Raw genomic sequence first — 22,183 nt, 5'->3', positions numbered from 1 at the left:
CCAAGTTGTGTCATCAAAGCTTGCAGAGTAGAGGTGAAACCATTCAGACTGGCATTAATACTGTTCACGATGGTATTTTCCATGGCCAGTTGTCTTTTCTTAAAAGCTTATAATAAATCTTCATTAGAAGATACAGAAGAATGAGTAAATTGAGAGGTTTGCTGCTGATTGTTCGGTGGTCCTTAGTTTTGCCTCAGGTGAGGTGCTCGGTAAGGTTGATTTTACTGCCTGTTGTTGTTATTATTCCACCTCTGATTTCTCTGATTATCTCTGCCTCCCCTATTATTGTTGTCTCTCCAATTCTGGTTTGAATTGTCTTGCCATCCATGGTTATTATTTCCACTTTGATTGTACCCTTGGTTGGGGCGGTCATAGAAGTTGTGAGTGGATGCCACCATGTTGTCTTCTTATTGGAGCTGCGGGCATTCATCAGTGTAATGACTGTAATCAACACAAATTCCACAAATTCTTTGTGGGACTAGTTGTTGGTTTTGCTGCGGTTGAGTTTGCTGAGCTTGTTGATTTAACTGTATTTGCTTCAGTAGGTTGGTCAATTCACAGATGCTTCGATTTAGAGCAGCAGTCTCTATGCCAGAAGATACTTCTGCAACGGCCCTTGAACGGCCTTGCTTTTGTTTGTAGTTTCGAGTAGATTCAGCTAAATCACTGATCAATTGCCAAGCTTCATCAGTAGTCTTGTACTTCTTCATAGACCCATTGCTGGCACTTTCCAATGTGGTCTTATCTTGGGGCCTCATTCCTTGTGTGACATAGCTGAGTAGCAAGATCTTGTCGATCATGTGGTGGGGGCATGCTTCCAGAAGATTATTGAAGCACTCCCAGTATTCAAAGAGAGTCTCATTGTCGTCCTGAACAATTGTAAAGATATCCTTCCTCAGTTTATCAGTAACTTCAGATGGAAAGAATTTCTCCAGAAACTCCTTTCTGAGTGTATCCCAGTTGGATACATTTGCTATAGGTTGAGTGTAGTACCACTCTCTCGCTTTCCCCTCAAGAGAGAACGGAAAAGCTTTCAGCAGAATTGAAGTTTCATCAGTGCCATCACGCCTGACAGTAGAACAGGCTGCCTGAAAATCTCTCAAGTGCTTGATAGGCTCTTGAGCAGGTAGGCCATGAAACTTGGGCATCAAATTTAGCAGTGCGGTCTTTATTTCAAAATCTGTAGCTACCGCTGGATGATGCGCTTGAAACGGTTGCATTGTAAAATCAGGAGCTCCTTCCTCCTGAATGGTAACTCTTCTTGCTGCCATGTTTTCTGCACGTAGAACAATCGAATCAGTAGAACGGGGGCTGGTTTCTTCCTCAAATTCACTTTCAGATCTGCCCTCAGAGCGGGCTAACCTACGCTGTTCTCACCTTATTCGTGAAATTGTTCTTTCAATTTCAGGATCGAATATTAGCAAGCGCGGATCAGGAAGTGAACGTGTCATTTGACGGAAGAAACATGCAGCTCATAGTAGCAAAATTAAATAAAATGCAAATAAATAAATTCTAATTACTAAAATTAGCACTCTATTGCAAATCCCGGCAACGGCGCCAAAAATTGATGGGAAGCAGAAGCTGGTGAATTAAAAATTTATTAAAATGGTTACGTTGCAAGTATAGTTCTTAACTCACCGAAAATCTGCCTATCAATTTAGAAATGTGTCACAGAAAGTTTAAATTAAAATTACTGGGTGTTTTAAGTCCCAGGTCGTCTCCCAACGAGTTGTAGAAAAGTGTGCTGTTTTATTAATCAGATGTTCCAAGAAGTTGAGGGTAAATTGGAAATTAAATTGAGGAATTTTAAATAATATAAATAAAAGCCTTGACTGGGAATCGATTGGTTAGAATCTCTATCATTGATGGTGTGATTGTAAGATTAATTTATAATTAATGGTTGTTCTGTTTGGTTATCCCTTACTAGGTAAGGGAAAGTCAAACAAGTGGGAATGCCAGATCTGTTCAAAAGTTGCAACCCACTTAGTTCAAAGGGATTGGTGTCGGTGACAGGATAGCAATCCAACATTTAACCCAATTACAAATTTTCTTTCAATCCTTCCAACTCAAGAGTTCCTTTTAATCAACTCCCCAATCAAGTAAGGAAACTACTCACGCATTGTAAATAAAGAATCCATAGCATATGAAAGGGAATTAAAAGAAGACATGATTATTGGAATAGAAATTGAATTAAAAAGAAATAATCCTTGCATTAATTAATCATAAAAGTATCTGAATGACAAAATTGAACATAACAAAGAACATGGAAGATTAAAACCAAGTTAAGAGAACAAACTAGAATGATGAAGTCTTGATGAGGAAATAACTCTTCTCAATGTTCCAATGCTAAGACCAATTGAAAATTAAAATCCTAAAAACTAGAGAGAAAAACCTAAGAGAGTGAAAAACTAGATCTAAAACTACTGAATGAGTGTCTCTCCTTTGTTTCTGCATATTCCCTGACTCTAGTCTGTTGTTCCGGGCCGAAAACTGGGCCGAATTAAGGTCCAAAATCGCCCCCAGCGGATTCTGCAGATTATACAGATCGCACAGGTCACGCGATCGCGTCGTCCATGCGGACGCGTCGCTTGTGCTTTTTCCTCTCCACATGTTCGCGTCGTCCACGCTACCGCGTCGCTTGCGCTTTCCAATCCGCGTGGCCGTGCAGGTCATGCGGCCGCGTCACTGCGATTTGTGCTCCTTCGCGCGGTCGCGTGAGCCATGCGACCGCGTCACTTCTCGCTGGTTATCTCCTCAAATTCTTGTGTTCCTTCCATTTTTGCTAGCTTCCTCTCCAATCTCCATCTCGTTCATGCCCTATAAAGCCTGAAACACTTGACACACAAATCACGGCATCGAATGGAATAAAGGATAATTAAAAATAAATAATTAAAGTCTCTAGTAGACAATTTTCAAACATGTACTGAATTTAGGAAGGAAATCTAAATGCATGCTAAATTGATGAATAAGTGGGTAAGGATCATGACAAAACCACACAATTAAGCACAATATAAACTATAAAATAGTGGTTTATCAATAGCATTAAGGGCTTCTACTTCCATAACACCCCTTCTTCTGAAAAGTCTCTGAGTTCACAGGATTCCTGTTAGATGAGTATAAATATTGGTTGCTAGCAACCAATTCAATCAGCTCAATAGTCTCCTCTGGTGTCTTCTTCTTGTGCAATGAACCACCTGCAGAATTATCTAAGCACATCTTGGACATTTCACCCAAACCTTTATAAAAGATATCTAGTTGGGTCCATTTGGAGAACATGTCCGGAGGGAATTGGCTAGTCAGTAGCTTGTATCTCTCCCAAGCTTCATAAAGAGTTTCACCATCCTTCTTCCTGAAGGTCTGAACCTCCACCCTAAGCTTAGTCAGCTTCTTTGGTGGGAAAAATTTAGTAAGAAACTCAGTAACAACCTTGTCCCAAGTATCCAAACTCTCCTTGGATTGGGAATCTAGCCATAGCTTTGCTCCATCCCTCAGAGCAAACGGGAAGAGCATGAGTTTGTACACCTCAGGATTCACTCCATTTGTCTTCACAGTATCAGAAATCTGCAGAAAATTAGAAATAAATTGATTTGGGTCTTCGTGGGGAAGACCGTGATACTGGCAGTTTTGTTGCACCAGGGTGACCAATTGTGGCTTCAACTCAAAGTTGTTCGCAGCTATAGGAGGCACCACAATGCTTTTTCCCTAAAGATCTGCAGTAGGAGCAGAATAAGAGCCAAGCACTCTCCTTTGTTGAACATTCCCATTCGGATTTGTCACATTGGCATTGGCAGCATCATTAGGATCCATAGTGGATTCTGCAGCCTTGTAAAGTCTTGCTTGTTGCAAATGTCGCCTGAAAGTTCTTTCAGGTTCAGGATCAAAGTCTAAGAGATGTTCTTTAACTCTGTTCCTGCGCATAAACAAATAGAAGACAAGAAAAGATGGAACTCTCTACGTCAGAGTGCAGAGAATTCCCAGTGAGGTAACCTGAATAAAGAGATAAAAATATTGAATAAAACAAACAATTACTAAAATTCGAGAATTACTAGTAAAATTAAGAATAAAAATTTTCGAAATTATTAGGCAATTTAAATAAGAAAAATTAAAATAAGACTAACTAGGAAACACCAAACTTAATTTCAAAAATTAAGAAAAATTACTAATAATAAATTCGAAAATAATAAGGTAGAAATTAAATAAAAATTAAAACTAGAACGCCTAATCTAAGCAATCAAGCAACTAATAGTTGTTAATCACTAACAATCCCCAACAATGGTGCCAAAAACTTGGTGCGGAATTTCTAACCACAAACTAACTGGCAAGTGCACCGGGTCGTACCAAGTAATACCTCAGGTGAGTGAGGGTCGATCCCACGAGGATTGAAGGACTAAGCAACAATGGTTAAGTGATTCACTTAGTTAGACAAGAAGAAAATAGTGTTTGAGAGTTCAAAAGCGTTAAACAGTAATTTCAAAATATCAGAAGACAGGCAAGTAAATAAGTTGGAAATAAAATATGTAGAAAGTAGTTAAGGCTTTAGAGTTATCTATTTTCCGGATTGACTTTTCTTATTAATTTATTTTAATCATGCAAGATTTAATTCATGGCAAACTATATGTGACTAGACCTTAAATCCTTAGACCTTTCTAGTCTCCTCTAATTCTCATCAACTGCCAATTCCTTGGTCAATTAATTCCAATTAGAGGGTGAAGTTTAATTCTAGTTATTATGCCACAAAAATCCTAATTATCCAAATATAAGAGGATTATATGTCACGTATCCCATTTAGTCCAGATAATTAGAATTTAGGAGAAATTGTTTTCAAGCTGTTGTTTAAGTAAAGAGCTTTTCCAAGTCATACAAGAACTCAATTAGAAAGAGGGTCATACTTCCGTTCCACCCAAATTCATAAGATAAAGAACGAAAACAATTCTTAAATTATAAATCAATACATGAATTAAAATAGAAAAACAATAGAATCAATCCATACAAATAGACAGAGCTCCTAACCTTAACAGTGGAGGTTTAGTTGCTCATGGTTCAGGGAGGAAAACTAGGATTCTGGTAAACTGTAAATTGGGCTGAGGTGGAATAATCCCCAGAAGAGAAGTTTCTTTTCTCTTTTATATCTAATCCTAATTAGTTTCAAATCTAATTTCTAAAATTAAAATAATATCTTTTCCTATTTCTATAAATTAAAGTTTAAATCAGAATTAATTATAGCAATCAGCAAGTCTTCAATTGATGGATAGGGACCACTTGCTTCGTAGGATCCATGCCTAACTTGGGAAATAACGAGAAGTGTTCCCCTGATTTCTCCATTTTGCAGCCTCTAATATGTGTTTTCTGGGCCGAAAACTGGGTCAAAAATAGCCCAGAAATCACCCCCAGCGTTTTCTGCATTTTCTGCACGTGGCGCATGTCACGCGTACGCGTCAGGTACACGCACGTATCGCCGTGAAAATTTCCAAATCATGCGCATGCGTCAGGTGCGCATACGCGTCGCTCCTTGCTGGTTATCTCCTCTTCTGTAGAACTCCATCAAATCCAGCCGAATGCTACCTAAAATAAACCGAGTTGCACAAGACTCAAAGTAGCATCCATAGTGGCTAAAAGATAATTAATTCTTGATTAAACTCAATAAATTAAATACAAATTCAATAGAAAAAGATAGGAAAGATGCTCATGCATCAGCACCTAAGGGAGAAGGGCCTTGATTGTCATTGCTGGGTGTTCCACTTTCATTGTCAGTGTCTCTGCTTGGCCAATCGGGATCCCATCTTTGATCTGATCAAGAACACTTCCTCAGTAAAAGGCGTTCTCTCTCCTAGCACATTGTCTGCAATTAAATTACAAAACCCTCCTAAGACACTCATTGATAATCAAAATTACCACCTTCCTTCTCCAAACTCTAAAATGGGGATTGCACTTGTGCTCCGAATTAGGAGTGGTGCTCCTCCTCCTTCTAGCGGTGATTAGGCGGACGATGAGAAGGATTTGTTGGCAGCGAGAGTAGTAATCATATAGCCCAGTGAAGAAAGATGATCTTGCCTCTATGATTAAGTGAGTGAGGCTGAGCTGAGGTGAGAGGAGCGAGTAAAGGAGGATGAGAGAAGTGATTCAGGTGGTAAGGAGGAAGGAGATATGTGAGGATGACGAGCTAAGTTAGGTGAGTAAAGGAGAATGAGAGAGGGAAAAAATGAGGGGATGAGTTAGGTGAGTGAGAGAGAATAAAGGTGACAGATTGAGGATTATTAGGGTTGATTTTGGTTTTGAAGAGGTTAGGTTAAACGGGTTGGGTGAAAAAGATGATAAAAAGGTTAATTTGGGAATCTTAAATACATTTTAACAGAGTCAATTTAAAATTTCACGATTAGATATTTTTGTCAAACAATACTAATCTTTCACGGTATAATGTTAGTTTAATTATTTTTTTGTGGTTAGTTTTGTTAGTCCTCGAATCTTTTTATGGTCAGAAATAGCTATTTACTCTTTTTTCTATAGTTGAAATTGCTCTTATTACTTCTAATACAACTCTTGTTCCCTTTAACAAATTACTTTTCTCTACTCCCATTCTCGACAAATTAGAGAATGATAACTTTCGCACATGGTAGCAACTGGCATTGTAAGAAATTCGAAAAAATAATCTCGAAGACCATTTTCAAAGAAAAAAAGTTCCTCCAAAATTCACCATTGATACATTGAATAAGATACTAGAGCTGAATCACAAACCCATAAAGAATAGAAAATCAAGAATCACTACTTAATGGCATGGCTTTTGACATCTCTTAATACATCTCTCAAAGTTCAGTTCTTTATTGTTCATTTGTGAAATTCCAAGATTCAAACAAGGAATCTTAAAACCATTATAAATCAAGAATTGTCTGCATCAAATTATCTTAAAAGGATTCAAAAAGTTGTTGATTCTCTTGCCCCTCTTAGATATGTAGTTTCTGTTGTCGATCATGTGAAAGCTATCTCAGAGGGTTTGAATAAAGATTATGTTTTGCTTTTTCCTTTAAACTCTTTTCAATTTAATTCTTTATTAGAAATGGTTTATACAGATGGTTCCGGTTTTTTGTAAAATTCTGAGTTTTGAAAATTCAATTATGAGTTATTTAAGATTTAATTCATTTATTTAAAATTTTATTTTTTAAAAATTATTAAAAGTGATTAAATAACATTTTTGATAATTTGAGTTTAAATTAATTAAAACTCTTATATAATTTTTATAATAATTAGTTATTTTTCATATTTAAAATTAAAAGTTAAAGTAATGGTAAAAAAATGAGAATTTTATATAATTTAATTTAGATAATTGAGATTTAGATTTTAGTTTTTCAAAATAAAAGAAATTAATTTGATCATTTTGAATGTTAAAATAAAATAATTTTAAAAATAAATGCCCATTTCGGTCTCTAACCATTTGGATGAGGGACTAAGCACCCCAAACAATTGAAAATTACCCAAGAAGTCCTCACCCACCTAGAAAAATGGTGTTTTCACCCCTTGCAACAGTTGGAAAACAGTGGAGTATTAATATGCAGTGGGTCTTCCATGTGGAATTTCGTTCCTCCGAAATCAGAACAATTCGACCCCCTACAAAGAGCCCAAAATTGATAATGTGAAGAAAAAAATCCCAACAGAATACACAAACATTTGATCAATCCCATTAGGCCCAATTTTAGTAGGCAATTTCCAAATTAGAGCTTAAGCATCATCCCCAACAAAACAAATGTGTAAACCCCGAGTAATTAATGAATAATTAGTTAATAAATTAATTATTAATCAAAAAATTAGAAAATTAAATTTAATAGTTTAATAAGGTAGAATTAATTAAAACATGAATTTTGACACTAATTTTAAAGATTTTGGCCCAAGATTGGGCCGAACGGACCGAACCAAGTGAATCGGGCCCATAATGGGCCCAAGGCCCAACTTTACCACCAAATAAAGATGGCTTCAGCCATCTTCTCTCTCCCTCAAATGCAAATTCACGTTGAGCACATAGGGGAGAAGAAGAAGAACTTTCCAAACCCTTGGCAAAGTTTCAAATTCACATAACTTTTGATTTGGAGTTTCGATCGCCGCACCATTTACGACCACGCGATCGCAGCGTCGAACTCTACAAAGCCCATTAGTTGATTTGATGAGGAAGTCCCATCTTCTTTTTCAATTTCTCCTTCTCAGTTTTGAAATTGAATGAGTAATTTGGTTGAATTTTATGTAATTTTGGTGTTTAGGTTCGAATTAACTTGCGGGTATTGTCGGATCTAGCTCGCTTGAGTTGTGGGTCAGGTAAGCACCCTCAAAACCCTTGTGGAATGTTGAATTAGTGAACTCTATATTGATTATAGTAAAAATTATGATGTTAGATTGAAATTAGTTGTTGAATGGAGTCAATTTGAGAAACTGGAAGCTAGAAGGTTAACCTTGGAGGCTGGGTTCGTTAGTGAGGGACTAAAGTGGTGGAGCTTGTGGTGCGGTGCACGTTTGAGGTGTTCCAGGATTAACAGAAAATCGACCAAGGTATGATTTCAGTTTCTCGTAACTAAAATATAACGTGTCATTAAAATTTAGATTAGTTGACTGTAGGATAATGTTGAATTATTTATGATGTTGATTATTGAAATTGGTAAATATGTATGAGGGTTAGTAATGTTAAGATTGTGGTTGAGGTTATGATATTGTGATGTGTAATATTGTATGTGAAGATTGGTAAATGATAATGATGATGTTTGTTGAAATGATGATGTGGTTGATGATTTGGGATTGGTTGGTATTTTTTAGGCTTGGAGAATTAAGGTTGTTGTTGGTGAAATAATGTAAATTTTGTGGAGATTGATGAAGTGTATATGCATGTTGTTGATGATTTTGTATAATGTTTCTTTGGATATGGATTATTGTGTTGAAATGGAATTATAATTGTAAATTGGTATGTATGAAGAAGATGAGGGGTGTTGATGAAGGGTTGAACCTGGTTGGAGGCACATTTGGTATGTTTTACTAGGCGTTTGGATTTAAATGTTTTGAAAGCTGAGGTTTGTAATTTAATGAAATCTTTGATTTTTGACTAACTTCGACGAGTCATAACTCGGCCTCCGGACCTCTGATTTTTATCAAATATATCTAGAATGAAATTTTGGTCCTAGAGGTTTTAAAGAACGGATGAAAAATATTTTTAAACAAAAAAATTATGCGCGTCGAAAGTTCGGTATGTAAAACTGAAATTCTGCAATACTTATAATTTTGGCAACCCTGCATAACTCGCATACGGAAGCCTCACACGCGGCGCGGGCATTCTGTTCGGGTTGGATGTCCCACGTACGCGAGATGATGCGTGCGTATACGAATGGGCCAAAAGCCACCTCCGCATACGCGGGCAAGGGATGCGTACACGGACCTCTATTTTTCCAAAAATAAAATTTTAAGGTTTTTAAACCAAACCTCTAGTTTTCAAAATCCTTTTAACTCATGTTTAAAGCCTGGTAGGTGAATTTTTTGGGTAGTAAAGTATCATTAAGACTGTGAGAAAGATAACTGGTTGATGAAGAAAGAGGTAAAGTAGATGATGATGAATAAGGAAGTGATGTAATGTTATATATGTTGTGAACGGTGGCAAAATTCATGATGTATAATGATATGATGATTAATGAATGAATGTATGTTTGTGATGCCTAGGCAGTAGCAAGGATTGTGATTCATTTCGCTTGCTCCAGGTCAATGCACCTCAAATCCTGCATGTTCCACACTAAAAGCAGCAATGGCATATCAGTCTAAGGGCTCTCATAGATGATCGTGGAGTGCTCTTTATCCCTCAAATCGAAGATTCGAGTAGATCCATATGTAGAAATTGATGTAAAAAAGACAAACATCACCCTCTCTCCCTCTTTATCGTACTCAATGAGCTGCATTTCAATGACGCCCTTTTCGATGTCCCAGATTGTGAAGGTGGTGTCAATGCTTGAAGTTCCGATGCATTTTGGATCGATGTCATTCCAAATGAAGAGGTGAGAGGGGAGAGGACTCGCTAGTGTTGCTATTGTTGAAAAGGGATAAGGCCTCGATAGAGGATTTACGGATCTCCCAGAGGCAAAGGTAGCCTGATAAACCCATATTTTATGATGTATTTTGTGCTCAATTTAAGTGATTTATTCAATCCCTCACCCACTTATTCATGTAAATTGCATGGTTTTACTTTCCCTTCCTTATTATGTGATATACGTGAAAAACATGTTTCCTATGCTTTAAAAATATTAATTTCAATTACCCTTTATTACCATTCGATGCTGTGATTTGTGTGTTGAGTACTTTCAGATCTCCTAAGGCAGGAATGGCTTAGCGGACAGAAAGGAAACATACAAAAATGGAAGGAAAGCACAAAAATGGAGTTTTGAAGAAAAAGGCAGCGACGCGAACGCATGGACGACGCAGCCGCGTGCCTAGCGCGAAAAGGCAGCGAGGCGAACGCGTTACTGATGTGGACGCGTGCCTTGAGCAGAACGCAAATGACGCGTACGCGTGACCAACGTGACCGCGTGGAACAGCAGAACTCCAGATGACGCGACCGCGTGACCTACGCGGACGCGTGACAGACGCCACGTGCAGAATTTGCAGAAAACACTCCCAGCGATTTCTGTTCCCTTTTTCGGCCCAATTCTGAATCCAGAAACACAGAATATAACCCAGAGAATGGAGGAATCAAAGGATATATCATACATTCATAATTTCAGGATTAGATGTAGTTTTTAGAGAGAGAGGTTCTCTCCTCTCTCTTAGGAATTAGGATTTTAGGATTTCTATTAGTTTAGTTCAATTCATCTTCAGTCGCAGGTTCAATATTCCTTTTACTTTATATTTCTCTCTTACTTTCAGATACTTTAATGCTTTTATTTTTTGATTACTTATGTTGCCAAATTGGCTTACGAATCATTCATGTTAGGATTTTCTTTATTTAATATAAATTGAGGTATTTCAGATTTATGATTCTTATTTAGTTTTTTTATATTCTTGGCTTTAATTGATTAATTGGAGACTCTTGAGTTATCAAACTCATCGTGATTGATAATTGTTATTTTTGCTAATTGAATTGAATTCCACTAACTCTAGTCCTTTCTTAAGAATTGACTAGGACTTGAGGATCAAACTAATTAGTCCACTTGACTTTTCTTTGCTCTAGTAAAGGTTAACTAAGTGGGATTAAAACTCAAATTCTCATCACCATCGATAAGGATAACTAGGATAGGACTTCCAAATTTTCGAACTTTGCCAAGAATTTTATTGATTATTAATTTATTTTCTCTTCCATTTAAATTACTTGTTCTTTATTTTAAAAACACAAAATTCTACCTTTTCCATAGCTAATAATAAGAACACCTCCCTGCAATTCCTTGAGAAGACGACCCGAGGTTTAAATACTTCGGATTAATAAATTTTATTGGGTTTGTTACTTGTGACAACCAAAACGTTTGTAAGAAAGGAATTCTTGTCGGTCTAGAAGCTATACTCACAACGTGAATTTATTTGCGAAAATTCTAGATCGCGCGAGAGTTTTGCTCTTTCAAAATGGCGCCGTTGCCGGGGAGTTGCAAACGTGTGCCTTATTATTGGTTATTGTAAATATTTTTCTTCTGCTTGTTTATTTGTTTCTGTTTTCATTTTTTTTAATTCTTATTAGCTACCATGAGTTCTCACCCCTCTCGCTTTGAGTTTGGTTCTAATATTGTTGAAGGGAATGAAAGTTATAGCAGGAACATGCATCAAGGTCAGAACAACCGAAGATGGATGGAGCCACGAGGTCTTGATCAACCCTTTAGGTAACAACACCCTCCACAGTATCACAGACGACGACCGTTCTACAATGCATACCAAGCTGATAGATATGGTGGACCCTCTTGTAGTTACCAACAAGTTCCACCCTGTGCTTATGAACCACCCTCTTAACATAGATTTGAACCGCCACACTCACAAGTTCCTTTTTACCATTCACCACCATATGGTCCTTATCCACCACAATTCCAATCCAATTACTCCCAAGAACCACCACATTCTTATTATGAACCCTTTTCCCCAACCAATGAACCCTCATATCTACCCCAATCTTCAATGGGTGACAACCTTCGTGTTCTTCTTCAAGGACAAGTGAAGATGCAAAGGGACGTACTGGAACTCACTACTGCCTTAACTGAGGTAGTAAATAAATTAGCTTCCCAACATCTGAGCACTCAAAGTACTCCAATGGCTACATGTGGAGAATCAAAAGAAGAGCGAAGCATGAAGGAGACATTAGAAACTTCGGTGGACAATGAGGAGCATGGTTTTGTATTGGAACTCCTTGAACTCCTTGAACCTGAAGAACCTCATCCAAGTGAATACGAAGATGATGTCGAGGTAGATTTCTCTCAACCTCCAACTTATGACTTGAGTGACGAGGAAGACATAGAAGACTTTGATCAAGATGCAGTTGCAGTTGAAAAATTTTGCAAGGAAGTGGAGGAATTCACAGAAGAATACAAGGGAGTAGAACTTACAGAACCACTGGAAACACCTATCCCAAGGCCATTACCACCTAATACAAGCTTCAAGTGGGTACAATCCTTAACCTTTATCTTTACTTTTTCACTTGAATATGGTTTGCTTGAAACAGATGGCCAGCTTAGAGCTCTTTGCGGCTTTAAGAGTAAGAGGGAAATGGCTCGTACTCAGAGCTGGTGTGCAAGATTCAATAAGGTTCCACGCTTCAATTTGAAGTGCAAGGATTGGTATCAAGTTCAATTGAATGGGTCTCAGAAGGCGTTTGGTCATCTTGGTGAGAATACAATTTCTAAACTGCCCGGATGGAAGAATATAGATAAAGACAAAGGCGGATTTAAAAGCAAAGTTTGGGATCCTGGAATCTATTTTGACATTTGTCACCCCGGGAGCCTGAGAATCTGTTTGAAGCTGCTCAAAAGCTTTACATGCCTAGTTTGGGACCCCGGAGGCTGTTAGCATTCCAAACATTGGTGGAGATTTCTGGATGAATTTAAGCACAAGCCACCATAACAGGAAACTCATCAAATGTCCAACTTAAGGACTTTAACTAAAAGTGCTAGGTGGGAGACAACTCACCATGGTATGATCGTTTCTTTTTCAATTTTATTTCATGTTATTTGTTTTTATTTTATTTTATTTTCATTGAACCTGGAAGTATTCATAGCATCTACATTAGCACTGCATATTGCATACTACATAATTGCATAAAAAAAAGAAGAGTTCACCCCACGCGAGCGCGCAGGTCACGCGTGGGTGTGAGAAGGAAATCGACGTAAAGATCCAACGCCCAGAAAGTTGGGCTGGAATCATGCGGCTGGTGTGCGTTTAGCACAAAACGGCCGACGTGTTCGCGTCCCTGACGCGAACGCATCACTTGCAAAACACTCATCCCACGCGAAAGCGTGAGCAACGCGTCCGCATCGCATGGATATTATGGCCCCTAAATGGAGACAGAGAGTTGCGCTGAAACGACACTGGAAGTGTGCGTTTAGCACAATTTTCAGCAACGCGGTCGCGTGCCTCACGGGACCGCGTCAAACCCATTTCACCCTAGTCACGCGATCGAATGCTCCACGCATTCGTGTGGATTCAAAAATACTAACCCCTTTCACGCGAAACCCTACCCGTCGCGCCCCATACCCCCCTTCTTCTTCTCTTCTCTGCAACTCCCTCCCTCCTCTGCAACCACCACCGCACCAGCTGCCCACCATCGTCGACCACCGCGCCAGACCCGACTTCCGCACCGCACCTAACCACCCAGACCACCCCGTGACACCCCCTTCTCTTCTTTCTCCCCTTCTTCTCCTCTCACCCACCGCCGCCCTCCTCCGCCACTACCCCCCACCGCGGCCAACCTCAGACTGCCATCTCCCACCTCCCACCACCACAACCCTCGCCCCCTTCTTCCTTCCTCTCCCCCTCGCCCAACCCAAACCCCAACCTCCAACCCGCCCCTGCTCCACCACCGCGCTGCCGTGCTCACCCCAGTGCCGCCACATCACCACCACTATCTCTCTACCCTTACCTCTGTTTATACACATACCAGGTTCCACCGATTTCTCTATCTTCCATAGTTAGTTGCATATTTTTCAGATTCTATTCAATTTAGGATAGTTAGAGATGCATGTTTGTAGTGGATTCTAGGTGGTTAGGTAGCTAGGATGTGGTTAGTGGATTTAGGCCTGATAATTGCGCCGTTCTTGTTACTTGTTTTCCCTATTCTGCAATTTTGATCTGGCTGTGATGTTAATACTATTCATATGCTATTCCTTAATGTTTTATGATGATATTAGACTATTCTTTACTGTTCCTACTGTTTATGACTCTTTGCAGCATTTCTTTTTTATCTCATGTGAACTATTTTTCTTACTGTTTATTACTCGGGAACATCCAATTTTAGCCGGAATGCTGTCCAATTTTCTGCAAATTGTTTTCATGTATTGAGTTTGGAAACTTACTATTTTTCCTTGCTTGGCTACAACCAAACCAATTCATGACTACCCGGGCTAGCATTCTTATTCCTTTTGATCCCCTAGTTGATAACTTGCACTATTGATGATTTCATGTTAGTTTTGCAACTTTTCTATCCTTCTGAATTATCATCAATACACTGAAATTTTTGCTCGAATATTAGTTGATTATTCTTTAAATTTGTGAATTTATTGTTACCTAGGAAATATTTATCATGCCACTCACTTTAACTTTCTTTTACTAACTCACTGCTTTCCACTTTCTAACCTCCTTTTTACCTCCTAACTACTTCAACTTTCTAACTCAGGGCATAATATTTATTTTTCCTATTTAACTTGAATTTCACTTATCATATATTTTGGATTGCATTTTTTTTTCTTTTCAGACTTTATCCCTCTTATACAATCCAAAGTGCACATATATTCAACTCATTTCTTGCTTCTCTTGCTCTTTTGCCACTATGTGCTTATATTGCTATTATTCTATTTTCCTACTTATTTTTCTGCTTTTGTTCTTCAATTATATCCTGGAATTTCTGCTTCTCAGGATGTCTGACCCTCAGCGTAAAGGAAAGGGCAAAGCAACCACTGGCAAAAGGAAAAGAGGCGAATCCTCTATGTCCATCCTGAACATTTTGCATGATGACTCTTGGCAGGAAAAGTACTTTACCCCGCAGGAGAAGGCTGACCAGCTCCTCACTGCCACAGATCCAGTTAAATTTGCAAACAAATACTGTGAGCTTAAGTATCCAGTGTTTGCCACTTCTAGGAACCTGTACCTGGAAAGAACTCTAAAAGTTCCAGAAGAACTACAGCAGTACACCTCCGAACAGATAAAACAGAGAGGCTGGTTCTTCTTGGAAAGAAACTTGACAGAGGTCAATGCTTCCTGGGTCAGAGAATTTTACTGTAACTATTTCAAGACTTCCCTGGATGCAGTGCACCTCAGAAGGAAACAGATTTTGGTCACTGAGGAAGCTATTGAGGACATCCTCCACCTTCTGCCTAAGTCAGATCAGCCTGACGGTTACCAAAAGGCTAAAGAGGATATGAGATTTATGAAATTTGACTAGGATGCTGTCAAGCAGAGAATAGCTCTTGATCATACTGTCCCATGGGTCATGGGAAAGAATACAGCAATGCCTAAGGGAATCAGGCTGATTTACCTGAATGATGAGGCTCGGCTCTAGCACCAGATTCTGAGCAACTACGTGATGCTGAGCACTCATGAGATAGAGCTGCCCGCTGCTATGATCACCCTCATCTGGTGTGTGATGGAGGGTAAGGACCTGTATCTTCCACGTTTCATCAGGCATTATATGGTCAGGGTCTATGTCAGAGGCATTCTCCCTTTCCCTTATCTGATCACCCAGCTAGGTTGCCGAGCTGACGTGCCTTGGGAGCTGGCTGATGCGAAACCGACTGCTGCAGACTGCAAGAAGATCATTCCTCACAGCAGGAAGTTTCAGGCTTTGGGCTATAGACCCCCATTTCTCACTGCTTCTGGTGAGGCAGCCACATCTTCATCTGCCCCATCTGCCTCCACTACTGCACCAGCCCAATCCACTGCACATCCACCTGCTCCTGAGCCCATTTATCATCTGGTGCATCGACTCTTTGCCTGCCTGGATCATATAGAGCGTCGCAACAAGCAGCGCTATGAGCACCTTAAGTTGATGATCCGATCCAGCAGCGACATCCCCTCCGAGCCTAACACCCCTTCTGATACATCTGAGGCGGAGGCGAGCGACCATGAGGCGGAAACACATGCCCAGGCTGAGCAGGTGATGAGCGGATAATTTATACGCTTTTTGACATTGTTTTTAGTATGTTTTTAGTAGGATCTAGTTACTTTTAGGGATGTTTTCATTAGTTTTTATGTTAAATTCACATTTCTGGACTTTACTATGAGTTTGTGTGTTTTTCTGTGATTTCAGGTATTTTCTGGCTGAAATTGAGGGACTTGAGCAAAAATCAGATTCAGAGGTTGAAAAAGGACTGCTGATGTTGTTGGATTCTGACCTCCCTGCACTCAAAGTGGATTTTCTGGAGCTACAGAACTCCACATGGCACGCTTCCAATTGCGTTGGAAAGTAGACATCCAGGGCTTTCCAGCAATATATAATAGTCCATACTTTGGCCAAGAATTGACGACGTAAACTGGCGTTCAACGCCAGCCTTCTGCCCAAATCTGGCGTCAAGCGCCAGAAAAGGATCCAAAACCAGAGTTGAACGCCCAAACTGGCACAGAACTTGGCGTTCAACTCCACAAATGGCCTCTGCACGTGCTACACTTAAGCTCAGCCCAAACACACACCAAGTGGGCCCCGGAAGTGGATTTATGCATCAATTACTTACTCATGTAAACCCTAGTGACTAGTTTATTATAAATAGGACCTTTTACTATTGTATTAGGCATATTTTAGACCATCTTACGTCTCTTTGACCATCTTTGGACGTCTGGTTCTTAGATCATAGGGGGCTGGCCACACGGCCATGCCTGGACCTTCACTTATGTATTTTCATACGGTAGAGTTTCTACACTCCATAGATTAAGGTGTGGAGCTCTGCTGTTCCTCAAAGATTAATGCAAAGTACTTCTGTTTTCTATTCAATTCTTCTTATTTCGCTTCTAAGATATCCATTCGCGCCCAAGAACGTGATGAAGGTGATGATTATGTGTGACGCTCATCACCATCTCTCCTACGAACGCGTGCCTGACAAACACTTCTGTTCTACATGAATTAAGCTAGAATGAGTATCTCTTAGATCTCCTAACCAGAATCTTCATGGCGTAAGCTAGAATGATGGCGGCATTCAAGAGAATCCGGAAGGTCTAAACCTTGTCTGTGGTATTCTGAGTAGGATTCAATGACTGAATGACTGTGATGAGCTTCAAACTCGCGAGTGCTGGGCGTTAGTGACAGACGCAAAAGGAGGGTGAATCCTATTCCAGCATGATCGGGAACCGACAGATGAATAGCCGTGCCGTGACAGGGTGCGTGAGCATATTATTCACTGAGAGGAGGGGATGTAGCCACTGACAACGGTGATGCCCTTGCATAAAGCCAGCCATGGAAAGGAGTAAGACTGATTGGATGAAGATAGCAGGAAAGCAGAGGTTCAGAGGAACGAAGAGCATCTCCATTCGCTTATCTGAAATTCCTACCAATGATTTACATAAGTATCTCTATCCCTCTTTTATTAATTAGTATTCGAAAACACCATTATCACTTTATATCTGCCTGACTGAGATCTACAAGGTGACCATAGCTTGCTTCATACCAACAATCTCCGTGGGATTCGACCCTTACTCACGTAAGGTATTACTTGGACGACCCAGTGCACTTGCTGGTTAGTTGAACGGAGTTGTGTCCACACATAGAGCCACAATGAGGATTCAATACAATTATATATTGTTAATCTCACACAAGTACAAAGAACATGGAACACAATTTCGTGCACCAAGTTTTTGGCGCTGTTGCCGGGGATTGTTTGAGTTTTCGGCAAGCTTTTGGTCCGGTAACATCAGTGCCAGATTCCCTTTTGATCCGGCAACAGCACCAAGTTTTTGGCGCCGTTGCCGGGGATTGTTTGAGTTTGGACAACTGACGGTTCATCTTGTTGCTCAGATTAGGTAATTTTCTTTTTCTTTTTCTTTTCAAAAAATTTTTCAAAAATATTTTCAAAATTTTATCATCTGTTTTCGAAAAAAAATAATAAAAATGTTTTCAAAAATTTATTCAAAATTTTTAAGAATGAATTCTAGTGTTTCATGAAGCATGTGAAGCCTGGCTGGCTGTAGAGCCATGTCTAAATTCTTTTGGACTGAGGCTTCCAAACCATCAGAGGCAAGTTACATGCTTGGTAAATGATGAGCAGCAATTTGTTATCAATATCAATATACTCTGGTGTTAAATGCTGAAGCTTGGCTGGCCATTGGCCATGTCTAGTGTTTTGGACTGGAGCTTTCATTGAAAGCTTGGCTGGCTAGTGAGCCATGTCTAATTCCTGGACTGAAGCTTTAGACTAACATGGCAAGATTCCTGGAATTCATACTAAAAAAATTTTGGAATCCTTATTTTCCTTTTTCAAAATAATTTTTCGAAAAATATAAAATAAAAATCCAAAAAAAAATTAGAAAATCATAAAAATCAAAAATATTTTGTGTTTCTTGTTTGAGTCTTGAGTCATATCATAAGTTTGGTGTCAATTGCATATGCATCTTGCATTTTTCGAAAATATCATGCATTCATAGTGTTCTTCATGATCTTCAAGTTGTTCTTGGTAAGTCTTCTTGTTTGATCTTGATGATTTTTTGTTTTGTGTTGTATGTTGTTTTTCATATGCATTCTTGAATTCTTAGTGCGTAAGCATTAAAGAATTCTAAGTTTGGTGTCTTGCATGTTTTCTTTGCATTAAAAATTTTTCAAAAATATGTTCTTGATGTTCATCATGACATTCATAGTGTTCTTGGTGTTCATCTTGACATTCATAGCATTCTTGCATGCATTCATTGTTTTGATCTAAAAATTTCATGCATTGCATAATTTTCATGTTTTCATAAAAATTCAAAAAAAAAATCAAAAAATTATCTTTCCCTTTTTCTCTCATCAAATTCGAAAATTGAGTTGACTTTTTCAAAAATTTTTAAAAATCAAATTGTTTCTTATGAGTCAAATCAAATTTTCAATTTGAAAATCTTATCTTTTTCAAAATCTTTTTCAAAAATCAAATCTTTTTCAAATTTCTTAGTTATTTTCGAAAATTCCAAAAATATTTTTCAAAAATCTTTTTCTTATTTCTAAATCAAATTTTCGAAAATAACTAATCAATTAATGTTTTGATTCAAAAATTTGAAGTTTGTTACTTACTTGTTAAGAAAGATTCAAACTTTAAGTTCTAGAATCATATCTTGTGATTTCTTATGAATCAAGTCATTAATTGTGATTTTAAAAAATCAAATCTTTTTCAAAACTAATCCTATCATATCTTTTCAAAATATCTTCTTATCTTATCTTGTTCAAAAATATCTTTTCAAAATATCTTTTCTAACTTCCTAACTTCTTATCTTTTCAAAATTTGTTTCAACTAACTAACTAACTTTTTGTTTGTTTCTTAACTTTTTCAAAACTACCTAACTAACTCTCTCTCTCTAATTTTCGAAAATATCTCCCCCTTTTTCAAAAATTTCTTTTTAATTAACTAATTATTTTTATTTTTATTTTTATTTCAAAAAAAAAATTTCGAAAAAAAAAAAATACTAACCTTTTTCAAAAACTATTTTCAAAAATCACTAACTCTTTTTCAAAAAGTGTTTTCGAAAATTCACTTCCCCCTCTCATCTTCTTCTATTTGTTTATTGATATACTAACATCTTTCCTTCAACTCTCCAAAAATCCGAACCCCCTCTCTCTCTGAGTTCAGATTTTCTTCCCTTCTTTTCTTCTACTAACACAAGGATCCCTATACTGTGGTATAAAGGATCCATATTATTATTACTATTTTTTCTGTGCCATCTTCTTTGTCATATGAGCAGGAGCAAGGACAAGAACATTCTTGTTAAAGCAGATCCAGAACCTGAAAGGACTCTGAAGAAAAAAATTAAGAGAAGCTAAAATACAACAATCCAGAGATAACCTTTCAGAAATTTTCGAACAGGAAAAGGAGATGGCAGCCGAAAATAATAATAATATAAGGAAGATGCTTGGTGACTTTACCGCACCTAATTCCAATCTACATGGAAGAAGCATCTCCATTCCTGCCATTGGAGCAAACAACTTTGAGCTGAAACCTCAATTAGTTTCTCTGATGCAGCAGAACTGCAAGTTTCATGGACTTCCATCTGAAGATCCTTTTCAGTTCTTAACTGAATTCTTGCAGATATGTGATACTGTTAAGACTAATGGAGTAGATCCTGAAGTCTACAGGCTCATGCTTTTCCCTTTTGCTGTAAGAGACAGAGCTAGATTATGGTTGGATTCTCAACCCAAAGACAGCCTGAACTCTTGGGATAAGCTGGTCACGGCTTTCTTAGCCAAGTACTTTCCTCCTCAAGAGCTGAGCAAGCTTAGAGCTGATGTTCAAACCTTCAGACAGAAAGAAGGTGAATCCCTCTATGAAGCTTGGGAAAGATACAAACAGTTGACCAAAAAGTGTCCTTCTGACATGCTTTCAGAATGGACCATCCTGGATATATTCTATGATGGTCTGTCTGAGTTATCTAAGATGTCATTGGATACCTCTGCAGGTGGATCCACTCACCTAAAGAAAACGCCTGCAGAAGCTCAAGAACTCATTGACATGGTTGCTAATAACCAATTCATGTACACTTCTGAAAGGAATCCTGTGAATAATGGGACGCCTATGAAGAAGGGAGTTCTTGAAGTTGATACTCTGAATGCCATATTGGCTCAGAATAAAATATTGACTCAGCAAGTCAATATGATTTCTCAGAGTCTGCATGGAATGCAAGCTGCATCCAACAGTACTCAAGAGGCTTCTTCTGAAGAAGAAGCTTATGATCTTGAGAACCCTGCAATAGCAGAGGTAAATTACTTAGGTGAACCTTATGGAAACACCTATAACTCAACATGGAGAAATCATCCAAATTTCTCATGGAAGGATCAAAAGCCCCAACAAGGCTTTAATAATGGTGGAAGAAACAGGTTCAGCAATAGCAAGCCTTTTCCATCATCAACTCAGCAACAGACAGAGAACTCTGAACAAAATGCTTCTAATTTAGCAAATCTAGTCTCTGATCTATCTAAGGCCACTGTAAGTTTCATGAATGAAACAAGGTCTTCCATTAGAAATCTGGAAGCACAAGTGGGCCAGCTGAGTAAAAGGATCACTGAAATCCCTCCTAGTACTCTCCCAAGCAATACAGAAGAGAATCCAAAAGGAGAGTGCAAGGCCATTGACATAAGCGCCATGGCCGAACCTGTAAGGGAAGGAGAGAACGTGAATTCCAAGGAGGAAGACCTCCTGGGACGTCTAGTGATCAATAAGGAGCTTCCCTCTGAGGAACCAAAGGACTCTGAGGCTTATCTAGAGACCATAGAGATTCCATTGAACCTCCTTATGCCCTTCATGAGCTCTGATGAGTATTCCTCTTCTGAAGAGAATGAGGATGTCACTGAAGAGCAAACTGCCAAGTTTCTTGGTGCAATCATGAAGCTGAATGCCAAATTATTTGGCATTGATGCTTGGGAAGTTGAACCTCCCTTGTTCATCAATGAACTAAGTGATCTGGATCAACTGACATTGCCTCAGAAGAGACAGGATCCTGGAAAGTTCATAATACCCTGTACCATAGGCACCATGATCTTTAAGGCTCTGTGTGACCTTGGTTCAGGAATAAACCTCATGCCCCTCTCTGTAATAGAGAAACTGGGAATCTATGGGGTGCAAGCTGCTAAAATCTCATTAGAGATGGCAGACAGCTCAAGAAAACAGGCATATGGACAAGTAGAGGACGTGTTAGTAAAGGTTGAAGGCCTTTACATCCCTGCTGATTTCATAGTCCTGGATACTGGAAAGAAAGAGGATGAATCCATCATCCTAGGAAGACCTTTCCTGGCCACAGCAAGAGCTGTGATTGATGTTGACAGAGGTAAAATAGTCCTTCAATGGAATGAGAACTCCCTTGTATTCAAAACTCAAGGATCTCCCTCTGC

The 22,183-nt window shown here is 38.7% G+C and overlaps 1 non-coding gene across 1 annotated transcript; it reads right to left on the bottom strand.

Moving 5' to 3' along the window:
• Nucleotides 1-20,570: 20,570 nt before the first annotated feature.
• Nucleotides 20,571-20,678, bottom strand: LOC148564317 (small nucleolar RNA R71). The gene has a single exon (XR_015884173.1). It is a non-coding gene; the product is annotated as a small nucleolar RNA R71 (small nucleolar RNA).
• Nucleotides 20,679-22,183: the final 1,505 nt, after the last annotated feature.

This window comes from Arachis ipaensis, chromosome B5 (assembly GCF_059453495.1).
Source record: "Arachis ipaensis isolate K30076 ecotype BB chromosome B5, ASM5945349v1, whole genome shotgun sequence".
NCBI classification, from domain to species: Eukaryota; Viridiplantae; Streptophyta; class Magnoliopsida; order Fabales; family Fabaceae; genus Arachis; species Arachis ipaensis.
This window is presented reverse-complemented; position numbering and strand designations above follow the sequence as displayed.